The sequence below is a fragment of the Pyxicephalus adspersus genome, chromosome 5 (genome assembly GCF_032062135.1).
Source record: "Pyxicephalus adspersus chromosome 5, UCB_Pads_2.0, whole genome shotgun sequence".
Taxonomy (NCBI): domain Eukaryota; kingdom Metazoa; phylum Chordata; class Amphibia; order Anura; family Pyxicephalidae; genus Pyxicephalus; species Pyxicephalus adspersus.
The window spans coordinates 85063839-85080611 of record NC_092862.1 but is presented as its reverse complement, the minus strand read 5'-3'; the positions used below and the strand labels follow the sequence as shown (position 1 = coordinate 85080611).

The 16773-nt window shown below is 38.8% G+C and overlaps 1 protein-coding gene across 2 annotated transcripts in view; it reads right to left on the bottom strand.

Moving 5' to 3' along the window:
* ANKRD33B (ankyrin repeat domain 33B) overlaps positions 1-16773 on the bottom strand; it is a 175091-nt gene that overhangs the window by 1752 nt on the left and 156566 nt on the right. The gene's annotated exons all lie outside the window — the stretch shown is intronic.

Below are 16773 nucleotides of genomic sequence, written 5' to 3'. Positions count from 1 at the left end.
CCGGGAAGTTAGAAAGATGGCTTTGCAGAAAATGCACCTTGATGCTCATATTGCAACCAAGCATTTTGTAGCTCTCCAAGAGTTTCTGAACAATTTCTGTGTAATTATTTGCTTGTGTGTTTCCAAGAATGTCCTTGACAATGGCTTTGAATGATAACCAAACATTCTTTGACTTCTGACATTGTCCTGATGAAATGTTCATCTTTGATGAGCTGCCGAATCTGTGGACAATATTCTTTCTATCAACAAGTGGCTCATGTAGAATGTTTGGATCACCTGGTTTTAGGGCAGATCTTGGAGGCCAATTCCTTTCCACCCAATGCCTCTCACGAGCTCTGCTGTCCCACATGCACAGATAACAGGGGTACTTGGTATATCTGGGCTGCTGACCAAGAAGGAAGCATACCATTTTAAGGTCAACACAGAAGAACCAATTATGTTGGTGATATTGCATCAACTCAATGACTCCTTTTTTGTCTACATATACTTCACAAAGAGAAACTGAATGGCCAATCGGGACTGACCCAAATATATTGCCATTGTGAAGAAGGACACACTTTAAGCTCCGCTTTAAGCTATAAATGAATCGCCATTCAGTTGAGTTATAGATTGGAATTCCCAATTCCTCCAATAAACCAGGTATGTTATGGCAATACACAAAACCACTGTCAGTTCTAAAGTACTGCAGAAATGCAATTTCTCTGGTTTGAAAGCTCAATACCTTTGTTCCTTTTCTTATGCAGTCTTGATGCTAGGAGTTCTAAAGCCTTCTTCGAAAGTCCCAAATCACTGAACTCATGCTGATCAAATCCCTTACGAACAGAGTCCTCTTCAATTTCAAACTCTTCAGCATTGTTGTCACCTAGTTCATCGCTATAATCAAGTTCTTCAAGAGAGGATAGTGTAACGAAAACCGGCACTGGGATTTCATCTGAATGAGCCACTGGCGTATAGTCAGTGGTAGAATAGGATACTCTGTTACATTTATTTTTCTTTTTATATACAAAAGTAACAGTCACTGAAATAATCTCCTGGCTCTCGCCAAACCATAATTATACCAAATGGCATCTTATCATGTGTTCCTTTTGTCCACATCCCTAAACCCTCGACACACTGTTTGCACACCTTATGAGGGGCCAAAGACTTATCTTGATCACCAAGTTTAACTTGTAAATATGCCAAACAGGCTTGCTCTACAAATGTGCTGATGTTCGCTCTTTGACTGGGAATGGTTAAACTGCCACAGAAATACCAAAATGAATCATAACTTGACTATACAACTATATATATATCTAAACCCTAGAGCCAAACATATCAATAGAAGACCTCATATTGACCGTATGTTAAAAATGGAGAACACCCTTCAGGTACACCACCTATAGACATTTGAGGGTACTCAAACGACATTCACACTCAATCCTGGACACCTTTGATTCAGAAAATCTTTACCCCAGATTGCAAGTAAGCTTCCCTGCTAACTAAGATGACTCCCAAGGAGAAAATCATATTTCAACTTAATAAACAAAGTGTAAATAAGTACAAGTGAAGAGGTTTTCTTACGAATTTAATTTGTGGTTGAATATTCCTAAGTTCCATGAATTTTTAGGTTTAATATTTACTCCTCAACAGTTTGAGATGCATTTGCATTGGATAATTACCACTATAGGAATCATTCTGGTGCTCTTGTGAATCACTCTCCATTATTTTCAAGATTATAAGGGACTAACAGCCAGTTTGGAAGTAAGATATTTTAGTTGAATAATACATAGTAATTATCAATGTTAATTATTAATGTTAACATGAATAATCATACTTACCCTCCCTTTTACCTAGAAGATTAACAATATCCAGTCAGGTCCCCATTTAGTACTTTTGGTACCTCTACTACTATCATTCACTGAGTATCTTGAAACTTACCTTCAGCATACACCAAGTAAGTTATGATACATTTCTTTTTGATTTCCTCTCTTTTATTGCAATTGGAATGATTTTAGTGTGATTATACATATCTATTTTTTACAATCATATTGTTAAGCCTTGAAACATCATGTATTATATACTTGTTTTCTAATATTCTCTATTTTTAGGAAGGGTTATCATTTTTCTGAGATTATATGATAACTGTATGTTTGCATTATTTATTATTTACCTTAGTCATTGGTCTCCAAAATCCCCTGAGGAAGCACTTTGGGGTGAAAAAATTTGGGTGCAAAACTTTTTCTGCTGACATTATTTATTTTAAATTATCCTTTCTCAGTTTGACACAAATATCCAGCGTAGTAGTACTGTGTTAGCTAGGTTCTGGCACAATAGAACTATGTCTAGTTTTTTAGTTCATTTCAAAAGTATTGAATAAATAGATTTGTTTCTTTTACACAGTTGATACGTTGCTTGAGAAAGCCTATCTCCACACTACTGATTTTACATATTTAGTTTCTAGGCTAGGCACACCATATATTCGTCCAATCTTTGCTATACCCTCTTTTGGTGAAAAAATATCCTCTTTTTTCATGTATAAAGTCAAACTTAACCACATTAAGTAAACCTTTGTAAGGAGAGAAAATAAGTTATATATTTTAATTCAAGGCTCTCCTAAAATTTAAAAATAACCAAGGTTTAAGCTGATATCAATCTAGCAGATAGTAAAGCAATAGTAAATATAGTAGAGGGCTCTAAAAAACGCATCTACGAGCATATTCACTCAATAACATGTCCCAAAATTGTAACATATTGCCACTAGACATAACTATAACCAAAATATTCTGAAATTCTTTGCTTTGGAACATATCCCCTGTAATCCCAGAGGAGGAAACCTTGACACCAAACTTCTTCAAGAAGAATCAAAATGTTTTTTCAATATCAAGGCAACCCAGGCCCCTGGCCTAAATGATACCATGAGTTTCAAACCATTTCTCTAGTATCCCTAAATATCTCCATCTGGGATATGGAACTAAACTTCCTTTAACCAATCAAGTGTTCTGGCTAACCTCTTTTAATCTCTACCATCATTTAGACCAGGAACAGTAAAAACAATTTATAACTAGTCATACCTTAATCAGTTATTTACTATCTATATGGCCTATCTATGTTATTTTGACAATATGCCTAGAGTGTCAGCAGAAACATACCATTACCATGTGGCCATACCTGACATTAGGCCAAGCATAGAGGTCTGTCTAATAACGCATATAATCATAAAACAACGTGAATACTGTGTTAATCATATGTATTCATGCTACCTAAATATAGTGTAAGGTGACATAGTAACATCTACACTGTCACATATGGTTATATTATCCACAACACAATTGTTTTTTGATTATTTATCGAAGCTGACTACCATAGAACACTGTATACATAATATGTTGTGTATATTAATTCATACCACCTATGTATATTGTAAACTGAATAATTTCTCTATGCGGTTACACAGTGCTAATATGACCTTTTTTATGTAATCATGTTTTGATTGTCCATTTATACATGTGAATATTGAATAATTATAATGGTATCTTAAATTATTATTTAGTATATCCAAGTACATGATGTTTCAATTGTACCTAATATTGGTTTATGTTGTATTCATCTGTAGGAAAAGACAATCCTTTTTTTTCTGGACCCTGTTAACACATAACTTTTCTGATTCTGGGTTCAAAAAGGTGCAAAGGTGTTTGCAAGTTTCTGTTATGGTGTTTTTAGGCTTCTATTATGACTAAAGACTTTTGTTCACCATAAAAAACAGTGTCCGTTCCCCCTTATTTTGAACCAAGACCCTTTAATAAGCAAAAGACCTTCCCTGATAAAAAAGGAAAAAAATGCAGCTAGCATGTTTGCCCCTTTCATAAAACGCAAAAAACAGCAGCCCACTTACCCCCAGTAATGGAAAGATGATCATTAGGAGAGAGGGCTTCATCCCCAAAACGAAACTCCTGTGTTGGGGCTTATTTAGAATCTGGAAACCCCCTTTAAAAGGGGACCACCAGATATTGGCCCCCTTACCCTGGAAACCTGAATGAGTACATAGTGGATCAAGTGGTGGCTTGGGACCCACCAGCAGAACAAAGAGTAAAGAACACATTCAAGCAATGCACCTAGCACATTGTGGTAGAGAATGTGTTTGAGTACACAAGCAGTAACGGCTTTTTTTAGCAAATACGTTTGAGGAAAATGTTTTTCAATCCCAGATAGTATCCTTAAAGTTTTTAACAGATAATATGTAATGCATTTTATTTGCACAATCAAAGACTAAATTACAAGGTTGTTTGTATTTTAGCTCTGTTTTAGATAATACAACATACAATGGTTGTGATACAAAGCATATAGAGCACTAAAGCAGAATATGAATGTGCACTAAAGGCCATACATAAGAAAGCAATGTGTAATAGTATTGACCACACCATATGAATATGCATATAACTATGAACTAAAATAAAGAATATAACAGCAGAATTTCAGACATGGAAAGCACAGTGGCAACATGTGTTGGGATGGGAGTGGCACAAGCAAAGGTTGATTTGCCAGGCCTGCCCACTATTAGACCCTTGATTAATTGGCAGGGTATTTCAACTAAGGCTTAGCCCAGAATAGAAGTAACCCCATAAACTGCTAAGTGTGTTCATGTTTTATACTGTTGCCAACTGCCACTTCTAGTTTGCTGCCCACCCTGACCTCACCGGGCACACTATTGTGTATGACCATGCCTCTGACATTTTGATACCCTCTTTCATGTATCGCCCTTGGCTAACCTTTGATCTTTCATCATCAATGTGCTCTTTTGACACCCTAGCCTTGCGCAGAGTTCTGTTAGCTTCTCTTTCAGTTCCACCTTAGACACCACACCTTATGCACTTAAGTCCTGGGAGCAACTAAGTTCTGGGATGGTGTTACTTGCCTCCTGAAGCTGAGCAAACACAGAAATGAATTGGAGTTGTGGGATAAACCATCTCTAAAATCCCATATCTTGCACTGATAATAAGATCTGCATACATTGTAACAAAGAAAAAGACTGAGTTCTCAGGGGGATCATAACAGCAGGCCACATTTTTTCTGCTAAAGAAGCCATAATACAGTAGAAGAATAAGACCTGCGAAATCAGTTGTACTATTTTAGGTGGATGTAGTCAGCCAAAATGGAAGAAACAAAAAGGGCAGCAGGCAACATTCATATCTTAGCTAAGCAGCAGACAAAGGCTCAGAAAGTATATACACTTTAAAGGAAATATCTGTTTCAGGCTTACACACCACTTCACCATGTAGAAACAATTACTGGAAAGGGGCCAGTTATTATCCATTCTACCTTGCAATAAGCAAGAACGATGAGAGGTAATGGACTGACCACTTGGGTAAGGTAACTCAGAACTAGATGCTGATAAAATGGAAGTGGTACTTTCAAGAGCTGTGTCCAAGAGTGTGTCCTCAAAAGTTATTTAAAAGGCATTATTTCTAATTTTTAGAGACTCTTTAATCTCTGGCATGGTACCATTGAATTGGTGTAAGGCTAATGTGGTTCCTATCTTCAAAAAGGGAGCAAAGTCATTACCAGGTAACTACAGACCGGTTAGTTTAATGTCTATAGTTGGAAAGGTCCTAGAGAGTTTGATAAAGAACCACATAGAGGGATTTCTTCTAGAAAATAATATTTTAATAGCCAGCATGGCTTCAAGAAAGACCGAAGTTGTCAAACAAATTTACTCTCTTTTTATGAGGAAGTAAGTAAACAGGTAGACAGTGGAGTAGCACTTGATATAGTGTACTTGGACTTTGATAAAGCATTTGACACAGTACCCCACAGACGGTTATTATGCTAGTTAGGGTCAATAGGTTTAGAAAGGTCAATCTGTAAATGGAAAGAGAACTGGCGTAAAGACTGCATCAAGAGAGTAGTGATTAATGATTCATACTCTGGATGGTCTAAGGTTATTAGTGGTGTACCCCAGGGATCAGTGTTGGGACCTTTACTGTTTACCACCTCTATAAATTATAGAGAGTTTGGGATTAAAAGTACCATTTCTGTCTTTGCAGATGACACCAAACTATGTAATGGAATTAGGTCCATACAGGATGTCTATATTCTACAATCAGACCTGGATGTCCTGTTTGATTGGCCAGCCAAGTGTCAAATGACATTTATTATAGATAATTGTATGCACTTGGGGGTTAACAACATGCATGCTTCATACTGTCTAGGGGGAATAAATTTGGGGGAATCAGGAATGGAAAGGGATCTGGAAGTTTTGGTATATCATAGACTTAATAACGGCATGCAATGCCAAGCTGCAATATCTAAAGCTACCAAATTACTTTCTTGTATTAAAAGAAGAATAGACTGCAGAGATGGAGACAGAATCCTGCCCCTGTACAAAGCATTGGTCAAACTACATCTGGAATATGCAGTCCAGTTTTGGGCACCAGTTCACAAAGAGGACATTGTGGAATTAAGGAGCATGCAGAGAAGGGCAACTAAACTCATAAAAGAATTGGAGGAGCTCACCTATGGGGAGAGATTAGCTGAACTAAACTTATGGACTTAAGTCTTTTTTTTTACCTGTTTTCAACTAACTATATACTGTAGTGAACTCTCTTCCCGATTATTCACTTTAAGATCATTACAAAAAACTAGAGGGCACTCTTTGCGACTGGAGGAAAAGAAATTTATTTTTGGAATTGGAGAGAGTGCAGAGAAGGGCAACTAAACTCAAAAAATGAATGGAAGAGCTCACCTTTGAGGAGAGATTAGCTGAACTGAATCTATTCTCCCATGATAAGAGATGTTTAAGGGGGGATATGGATATGATCACCCTGTATAAATTTATAAATGGTCCATATAGAGAACTCTCTTTCCAATTATTCACTTTGAGATCATTGCAAAAAACAAGAGGACACTCTTTGCGTCTGAAGGAAAAGAAGTTTAAGCTCTAGGTAAGGAAAGGATTCTACACTGTAAGGTCTGTGAAAATGTGGAATAGGCTCCCTCAGGAAGTAGTTTCAGCAACTACTATAGATTGCTTTAAGAAAAATCTGGATGTTTTTCTAGAAGCACGGAATATAACTGGGTATTAAGGCTTTAAAGTAAAAATACCAGTGACTGTTGATCCAGGGAACATCCGAATTTCCTAATGGAATCAGGAAGGAATTTTTTTCCACTGTTGAAGCAAATTGTACCAGGGTTTTTTTTTTTTGCCTTCCTCTAGACCAACTATGTCCATAGGGTTTTATATCTGGGATATGTTTATTTCCCTAGTGGTTGAACTTGATAGACTTATGTCTTTTTTTAACCTGACCTACTATGTAACAATGTAAGTATTGTAGACAGGAATGTCAGAGACTTTTTAAAGCAACCAGCAGGGCTTGTCACTATTAGTGTTGGTTGAATATCTCACTATTCGATTCGACAGCTATTCGATCGCATAGCGAGATATTGTTCGGGTGATCAAATGCCAAATTCGAACACCATTGAAGTAAAAAATAAGGAATTCAACTTTGCAAATTTGTTTAAAAAAAAAAAAAAGGCGAACTCCAGATGAACTCTCCTTTCCATAGAGAGTTCATCTGAGTTCAGTTCCCACAGTCACCGGGCTGTACTTATCATAAGTACAGCCCTGAGGGCGTGGGAACTTGCGGTCACAGCTTACAAGAGGCATAGAGTGCTTTCAATCAGCTGTGACTGCAGATGAACTCTCAATGGGGAAACTCCATTGAGAGTCCATCTGCAGTTCCACTGCGATTCCCGGGCACTAGAAGTTAATTAACCTCTAGTGCCCGGGCATCGCAAACAGGAGGATTCCCAGGAATGCAAGAATGATTGCAGTCCCGAGAATCCACTGCAATCCCAGGGCACTAGAGGTTAATTAACCTCTAGTGCCCGGGGGTTGTTAACAGGAGGATTCCAAGGGTAATAAACCTCTAGTGCCTCGGGATCACAGTGGAACTGCGGATGAACTCTCAATGGAGTTTCTCTATTGAGAGTTCATCTGAGTTCAGTTCATGGTCACCGGGCTGTATCTATCATTGATGTGTGAACTTTGTGAATCTCTATCCAAGAACACATACTACAGTTATGCTAGGGCTGCAAAAGCAATCAGGAGAGCAGAGCTGTCTGCTCCGCTCCCTGATTGCTTTTGCCGTTCTACACAGTCCCGAAAAAATCCCCCCCCCATAGACTTTAATGGTGTTTGAATTCGGTGTTCGATCACCCGAAAAATATTGGGCTATTCGATCGAATAGCTGCCGAATCGAACACTCAGCTGTTGGACCAACACTAGTGGTGATTCTAATGTGGCACTTATCCCATCCTTGGATAAGAGAAGGCCCTCCTTAACATCTCCAAACCCACCTAGGTACAAAGCTATAGCACAACTGTGCACTCTATTGTCCCAACACTCCCTAACTGACTGCTGGCTAGAACTTAACCCAGCTAAACATGATTACACACACTTTTCCCAGCCACACCAACTTTTTTCTAGAATAGATCATACTTTCCTCACTACACCCTCTCTCCCATTGATCTCCTCCTGTAAGATAGTGTCCATACCATGGTCTGACTACGATGCAGTCCTAACATCCTTTTCTTCTCTGTACCAGAAACCCTCTGGTTGTAATTGGTCCCTAAAGGCCTCACTCTTAAGTGACCCAGCCCTTTTTCAAAAAGTACAATCATTGTTACATGAATACTTTACACTGAACGCCACTCCTGAAATCCCCCCCCGGACATACATTGGAATGGGCAAAAGGCAGTGATCAAAGGCTGCCTCATACAATTCGCTTCTCAACGCTGGAGAGAACGTAAGTCTCTGCTTTCCCAGCTTGAGCAGGAAAACGTGGCCCTGTCGTACCTATATAAATTACAGTGGTACATTGGTATAAGTCCTTAATCTGTTCCAGATCCTTGGCCTTATACCAAACAAATTTTTCCCATAAGAAATAAAAGAAAAATGATTAATCCATTCCCATGAAAAAAATCCTATTGTTATTGGCATAATATACATTGACGAGGCTGTATGAAATAATTTAAACACTGCCTAATACTAAAATACATAAATACAAAAGCAATTAGATAAAATAAATGAAAACTTAACCTCACTTTACCTTGCTGAGAAGAGTCGAGTGCCTACTAGGATGGTGCTGACAAGGGAGGAGGAGGAGATGGTATGTAATTCACAGAGAGTTATTGCATGGGTTTTTCACTGAATGGTAGCAACTGGCGTACTGACGCTCGTGGGCAGAGGTGGCTTTGTCCCGAGAGAGGTAAATAAGGGTAGCGCACGATGTTATGACTCACTTTTACCCATACAAGTTCTAGCAAAAAGGTTGTATACCAAGCAAAATTTTTTTGTGTCCAAACAGGACTTATACCAAGTTGGACTTATTCCAAAGCAGACTCATACCGAGGTACCACTGTATAATCAACGCTTGAGCTTAGCAAAAAATTTGAAAATAAAATGATCCAGTTAGATCTGTTCTTAACCCATAGGGCAGAGAAACAATTATGCTGGACCAAACACAAATTCTATGAAAATGGCAATAAACCTGACTCCCTATTGGCAAATAGGCTCTGGAAGATAAACCCCTCCTTCCAACCCATAGAACTGAAAGTAGGCCCCACTAATTTGACAAGTAACTCACAAACTATTGTGGAAGGATTCCATAAACACATGGCTCAACTTTATATTGATAATGGCTCCTTTGATTTATCCAATGCTGAAGCCTTCTTTTCCACAATTCTATTACCAGACCTGCCCCAAACTCTCTATTTTACCCTGGAGGAATCTATAACAGAGGCAGAGACCAGGGCAGCTATAAAGTCACTCAAATTACAGAAAAGACCTGGCCCAGATGGGTTCTTCACCCACTACTATAATAAATTCAGGAATACCTTGGCTCCCCATCTCACAAAGTTTTATAACCATTTATTATCAGGCGAGGTCATGGGTAAAGATACGCTAACAGCGGCTATCTGCATGCTGCCTAAGCCAAAAACATATACAACAGCATGGTCAATTATAGACCAATCTCCCTTCTCAAAGTAGACTCTAAAATTCTGGCTAAAATCTTGGCGACCCCCCTTTACAAAGGGATAGATGGTCTGGTTAGAAGGGATTAGATAGGCTTTATACCAAAAAGACAGGCAACTGTAAGGCCCTGGTCAGCATCAGTCCTCACCAGACACCAGTCCCCCAATCTAACACCGCGGTCTTCACCTTTAGAAAAAGCCGCCACTCAGCCTTGGTTGCCCCCAGGACTTAGTGTGCAAATGATAGTGTCTGGGGATGGACTGGCAGAAGACCAGGAGCCCACAGATTAACAGCACAAGAATACTAGGTGATCCAGAATACAAGCCAAGGTCAAAACTGTGTGATCAGTCCATCAAGTGATGTACTAAGGGAGTAGGCACAGGCAAAATTGGGGTCACAGGCAGAGGTTGTTCCAGGCTGAGTACAAATGAAATGTCAGGGAACAGGCATAGGTCTTTTCATATATCCAGAGGTACTAGGCAGGGGTGTCTTCTGGCAGTACGTAATTACCCAGACGTTAGTGGTCTTGAATTTGCAGGTGTTTGTTACAGTTTATTTTTAATGCAGCTAAACAGGTGTTGGCTAAGGCTTGAAGCTCAGCAATTCCTACGGTGGCTCAAGTGAAACAGAAAATGTCCTGATATCTAACCAATGAGAAAATGTCTGCCATTCTGAATGACAAGCATGATAAGGTTCAGAAAATATGGTAACCATGGATTGCGCACTATTTACCACCTGATTTTGATTGGTCCTTATTAACGGGTTCGCAGAGTAGACTGTGACACCACAACTTTTACATGCATCATTGTTTAGTAAAATTGCAAAATATACTATACCCTTGTTCTTTGGACATTACTGCAGGAACCTGTTCCTGCTGTATCCTGGAGGTGTGGGGAAGCTAGGGAAACTTACCTACTGTGATAGTTGAGGAAACCGGGATCAGTGAATTACATAGTACACAGCTGTGAACTCCAAAACAATGCCTCTTAATTAACTCAAAATAGTTTCCTTCAGCATACAAGAAATAAAAATATCAGCAGAAATGATAACATAAAATAAAAGTTTCAGGCAGCAAAACAAGCTCCTAAACTGGCAAAAAACAAACACACAATATAGTCCCCAATCTCTTGCTTTGTGGTTTCTGCTTAAAGAAGTGCTATCGGCTGTGGCCCCAGAGCTTTTGCACCAAATTTCTCCACTTGCCAAGGCCCTGCTTTCTAGGGCATTTAACCCCTAGAACCTCAGGTCCTGTCTGGATGAGGCTTCCTCATTTGGCAGTTTTTGGGATGGAATGAAAAGGCCCAGCCAACCTTCTCTTTCATTCTGAAACTCAAGATTCTGGAACAGTTTTCATCAAACCTGCAAACATTGGTTTCTATACTACCCCGAGTTTCTTTCCAAGTAGGAGGCGCAGAAGACAAAAATGGGGAAAATATATATCCCATCCAGTGACCATTCCTGCCTTTTTGTAAATATATAGGTAGTGCACATATAGGTAGAGATATTCATATTCCAAATAATTGTGACACTTTTACACCTTCCCCAGAGATCACTCACCTTTACATTCTTCAGGGCTCTATATCTTTCAAAAAAAAAATATTATGCCATTTCATGGCACTCTCACACCCCAACAACCTAGATTCCCAGATTTCCTCCCCTCTCTCACCCTTCTCTTCTTTTTAGTTTTCATGCTGGTTCTACTTTTACTCTTTTTTAGTATAGATTACACTGAGGAACAATTTTGAACAAATTTTTTGTTGACTTAAATTTTTAAGCTTATTTACACTAAAATATCAATGCTGATTTATAAAGTGCAGTTAGTTGTTTTCTATCATGTCAGGTTTTTTCTCTAGCACTTATATTATTGAGATTACTGTAGCATGGATTTCCATAGGCTACTCATTTTCACACAAGACAGTTTGGTCAGAGGTTGTGTGCTGCTTTACGTAGTGAAGAAGCAAAATTTATTTTTCTACTTACACACACATTTTCTTACTTTCAGATCATGTCTGGCTCTGCTGTTTCTCGTTGTAAGTGCCTAAACAACCCTAATTCATTTTGTTATATATGTGGTGTTTTAACCATTCCCAGTCAAAATGCGAACATCAGCACATTTGTAGAGCAAGCCTATTTGGCATATTTCAAAGTTAAACTTGGTGATCAACATAAGTCTTGGGCCCCTCATAAGTTGTGCAAACAGTATGTCGAGGGTTTACGGATGTGGACAAAGGGAACAGGTGATAAGATGCCATTAGGTATACCTATGGTTTGGCGGGAGCCAAGGGATCATTTTAGTGACTTACTTTTGTATAGTGAAGACTTCAGGATATAACAAGAAAAATAAATGTAACAGAGAGTATCCCAATCTACCATTGGCTTTACGCCAGTGGCTCATTCAGATGAAATCCCAGTGCCGGTTTTGGTTACACTACCCTCTCTTAAACATGATTATGATGATGAACTAGGTGACAACAATGATGAAAGTTTGAAATTGAAAAGGGCTCTGTTCATTAAGGATTTGATCAGCATAAGTTGAGTGATTTGGCACATGATTTGGGACTATCGAAGAAGGCTTTAGAACTCCTAGCATCAAGACTGCGTGAGAAAAACTTACTTGAAAAAGGAGCGAAGGTATTGTACTTTCGAACCAGAGAAATTGCATTTCTGCAGTACTTTAGAACTGACAGTGGCTTTGTGTATTGCCATAACATACCTGGTTTAATGGAGGAATTGGGAATTCCAATCTATAACTCAACTGAATGGCGACTATTCATCGATAGCTCAAAGCGGAGCTTAAAGTGTCTCCTCCTTCACAATGGTAAAATATTTAGGTCAGTCCCAGCTGGCCATTCACTTTCTCTTTGTGAAGAATATGCAGACATAAGGAGAGTCATTGAGTTGTTGCAATATCACCAACAAAAATGGGTCATATGTGTTGACCTTAAAATGGTATGCTTCCTTCTTGGCCAGCAACACGGATACCCAAGTACCCCTGTTATCTGTGCATGTGGGACAGCAGAGCTAGTGAGAGGCATTGGGTGGAAAGGAATTGGCCTCCAAGATCTGCCTAAAACCAGGTGATCCAAACATTCTACATTAGCCACTTGTTGATAGAAAGAATATTATATTCCCGCCTCTGCACATGAAACTGGGTCTGATGAAGCAGTTCGTTAAAGCTTTGCCAACTGAAGGAGACTGTTTTAAGTACCTCATTTTGTCATTTCCTGGCCTGTCATTTGAAAAATTAAAGGCCAGTGTGTTTGATGGTCCACAGATGCGGCAGCTCATCAAAGATGAACATTTCATCAGGACAACGTCAGAAGTCGAAAAGAATGCTTGGTTATCATTCAAAGCCATTGTCAAGGACTTTCTTGGACCACCAAACTTCTGTCTTCTGCATATTTACATACAAGACACATCAGGTCTTTCTATATGTAGAAACTTCTCATATTTGCTCATAGAGACTAGAAAATCATTAAACTATTGTAATCATATTATACTACATACTCTGCATTTATGAGACACTTTTTATTTAATATATAATTTTATTTAACATTTCTTCAATAGCATGCTCATTATTGCCCTTTGTTGGTGCATGAGGGAAAGACTGCTTTGGAAGTTAAAAAGCTTAAGTACATCCGTACCCAGATTAATACATTTTTAATCTGACATTTACAAATGACCTAAAATATTTTGGGGAGTTCAAATATCTAAAACAATACCCAATATCCAATAAAAAACTACCATGCCCCCTTCTTTTTGATTTCATTAGGTTTGCAGAGAAACATAAACAGTATCCTGAAACAGAAACAGTATCCTGACATGACCAGGATTATCTCCTTTTTATGCAGTCAGTATTTATTTACTGATCCCTTACATAAACTAAAATTTGTACTCTCTACACCTTTCCTTGACTTGAGCCAGAGGTATACAAAAGGATTTATTGTTTTTCATTAGGGGCATTTTCGCGTGTTTAAAAACGATTAAAAATATAAATTTTAGACGGAGTAGAGTGGTCACTTTATGTTCTCAGGCATAAAACTATTATCGGTTTCTAGCTTCAATATCTTGACCTACTGACCTGAAACATACTCATACCAACCAAAGTTAGAATGAAATTAGAACTTAATTACAAAATTTTTGTGAGATGGTGCTTCAGATAGCACTGAACACTGTAGATCACCACAAAAGTCAAATAACTAGCATTTTCAAAGGGAGAAGTTATTAAACGCAGCCTCCATATTTCTTCAGAACTGTTTATTATTAGGACCAGTCACACTATTGTTACACACTCGTTAAACTGTTAGCAGACTTTACACTATAGCAACCCTTATTTTAGAATTTAAATTGGCAGGTAACCCACCAAATCCCACACAAAAGATGCTTCCAGCACTGAGAAGGTGCCTTGGGGCGCCATTTAGAATGTATAGTTTCTCATCACATCAGTGCGAACAGGCCATAAAGGCTAAAATGCAGTCCGTTGACTATAGAGGCTATTTTCGAATAAAACATAGTTTGCTTTGGTTAGTAAACAATTACAGCTGAGTATGTTTATGTGCTTCTATCAGTTTTCAGGATGAATTTTAGAACCAGAGATACAAAACATGAATGGATTTCGTGTTCTAAATCAGGGGTCCCCAGCCCCTGGTCCGCAGTTTTCTGACAGGTGGGCTGCAGCTTTGCCCAGTGCACCTCCCAGCGGGGTCAGGAGGAGGACCCTCCTTGGGGAGTGCACCAGCCAGAACTGTAGACCATGTCTCCTGGAAACATTGCAGGCTCTGGGTGGTGGACGGGTTGTGTCTCCGGACCCATTGCGGGTTGTGTCTCAGACCAGCGATGGGAGAGTGAGCAGGGTTCTGGCATTATGACATCACAATGGGGGAAGTTTCTCCTGCTTTGAGTGACACATGGCTCCCCTGCGCATACGTGGTCTGTGAGCTAGAAAAGGTTGGGGACCACCATTCCAAATGGTAGCATACTTAATGGTAACATAAGACTTCATTTTGACCATTTTGAGGGGATTATATTTTTCTTGTTATTTTTTATCCTTTCTTTGAATCTTTATTTTAAATATTATTAAAGTAGCAAAAATATGGAGGAATGTTTTTTTCTGGGATATACACATACATATACTGTACATGCATTTTCAGTTATGGGGTGCATGTTTCTCACTTCATTTCTTCCAGCATGTGGCAGGTAAGCTCAACAAATTTTGAAACAATGTTGTAAAATCTACTTCTAGGTGTGGGTAATACAGCATTCCCCCAGTCTCCAACACTCTTTTGGGTCATACCTTGGGCCTAATTTATTAAAGCTCTCCAAGACTGGGGAAGTGTTTTGATATGTAAATTTCAAGCTCAGTTCTACAGTTTTCAAGGGAGTTCAGGCAAATACACACAATTAAGGTATAATGTGTATATCTTTACTAAATCAAAAGTGTAAAAATGTACAAGGAATTATGAAAAGGAGAGCAAGCACTGATTAAAAACAATAGAGACATCAACAATACAGGAAAACAAATCGAAACTTTTGCCCTACCTTACACATGCATACTATTCGGCACATGCGCAGTAGGAAAAAATAGCTATTAGAGCCCTTTCTTATTAACCACTAGTGTTGGTGAAGTATCTCACTATTCGATTTAACAGCTATTCGATTGAATTGTGAGAAATTATCTGGGTGATCAAATGCCGAACTCGAAGTCAATGGTGCGAGAAATCGGGGTTTTTTAAGGGTCTTTTAAGGGCTGCAAGAGCAATCAGATTGCTCTTGCAGCCCTTTACTAGTTGTATGTGTTGTTGGATGGATAGAGTTTCTCAGCAATTGCTGTTACCGCACTGTGCTACCACTAGGGTTTCTCTATCCAAGAATACGGGACACTACAGGTGATGAATGGAGACAGGTCCCCATTCATCACCTGTAGTGCTTGGACATTGTACTGTACTGTACTGGACATTGTACCTCTGCAGGTCCACTAAGATCTCTGGGCACTACAGGTGATGAATGGGGACGCATTCCTCACTTTTAGTCCCTGGACATCCCGCAATGACAGGAGGATTCCCACAGCTGCACAGCCTCAGGAATCATAATGTCATTGTGGGAAAACCTGTAAAAAAAAAGTTAGTTAAAAAAACACAAACTCTCAATAAATTACTTTTTTAAAACATATTTTGTACATTTTTTCTTGAATTTTTACAGTGGAATCCCGTGTTTTTCGGGTCCGGTCTATCCGAATTCGAACAGCCAGATTCGGGTTGAATACAAGGACAACCCAAAACGGAACACCAACAGCATTTTATTTCTGGTGGCGCTATATTTAAATTCATAATGGAAAGTTGCTTTACTCAAGACTCTTGGATTCTGATAGGGTTCCGCTATCAAGCGGAAGTCTGGTGAGTACCAATGTTGGTGGATTTCTTGGTGTAATCAGTATGTCTTTAGTGGGAGAAAAGTGTCTTCTTTGCATGCTTATTTGAAAAGTGTTGTATAGCACTAAAATGTATTTTACTTAGCTTCGAATACATCTCCACCTGCCTCTCAAGCTTTATCCAACCTTTATAGAGGTAACCTTTTTTAATTTTTTATTGTGCATTATTATTATTATACAGTATTTATATAGCACCATCATATTACACAGCGCTGTACAAAGTCCATAGTCGTGTCACTAACTGTCCCTCAAAGGAGCTCACAATCTAATGTCCCGACCATAGTCATATGTGATTAATGTAGTCTAAGGTCAATTGTTAGGGAGAAGCCAATTAACC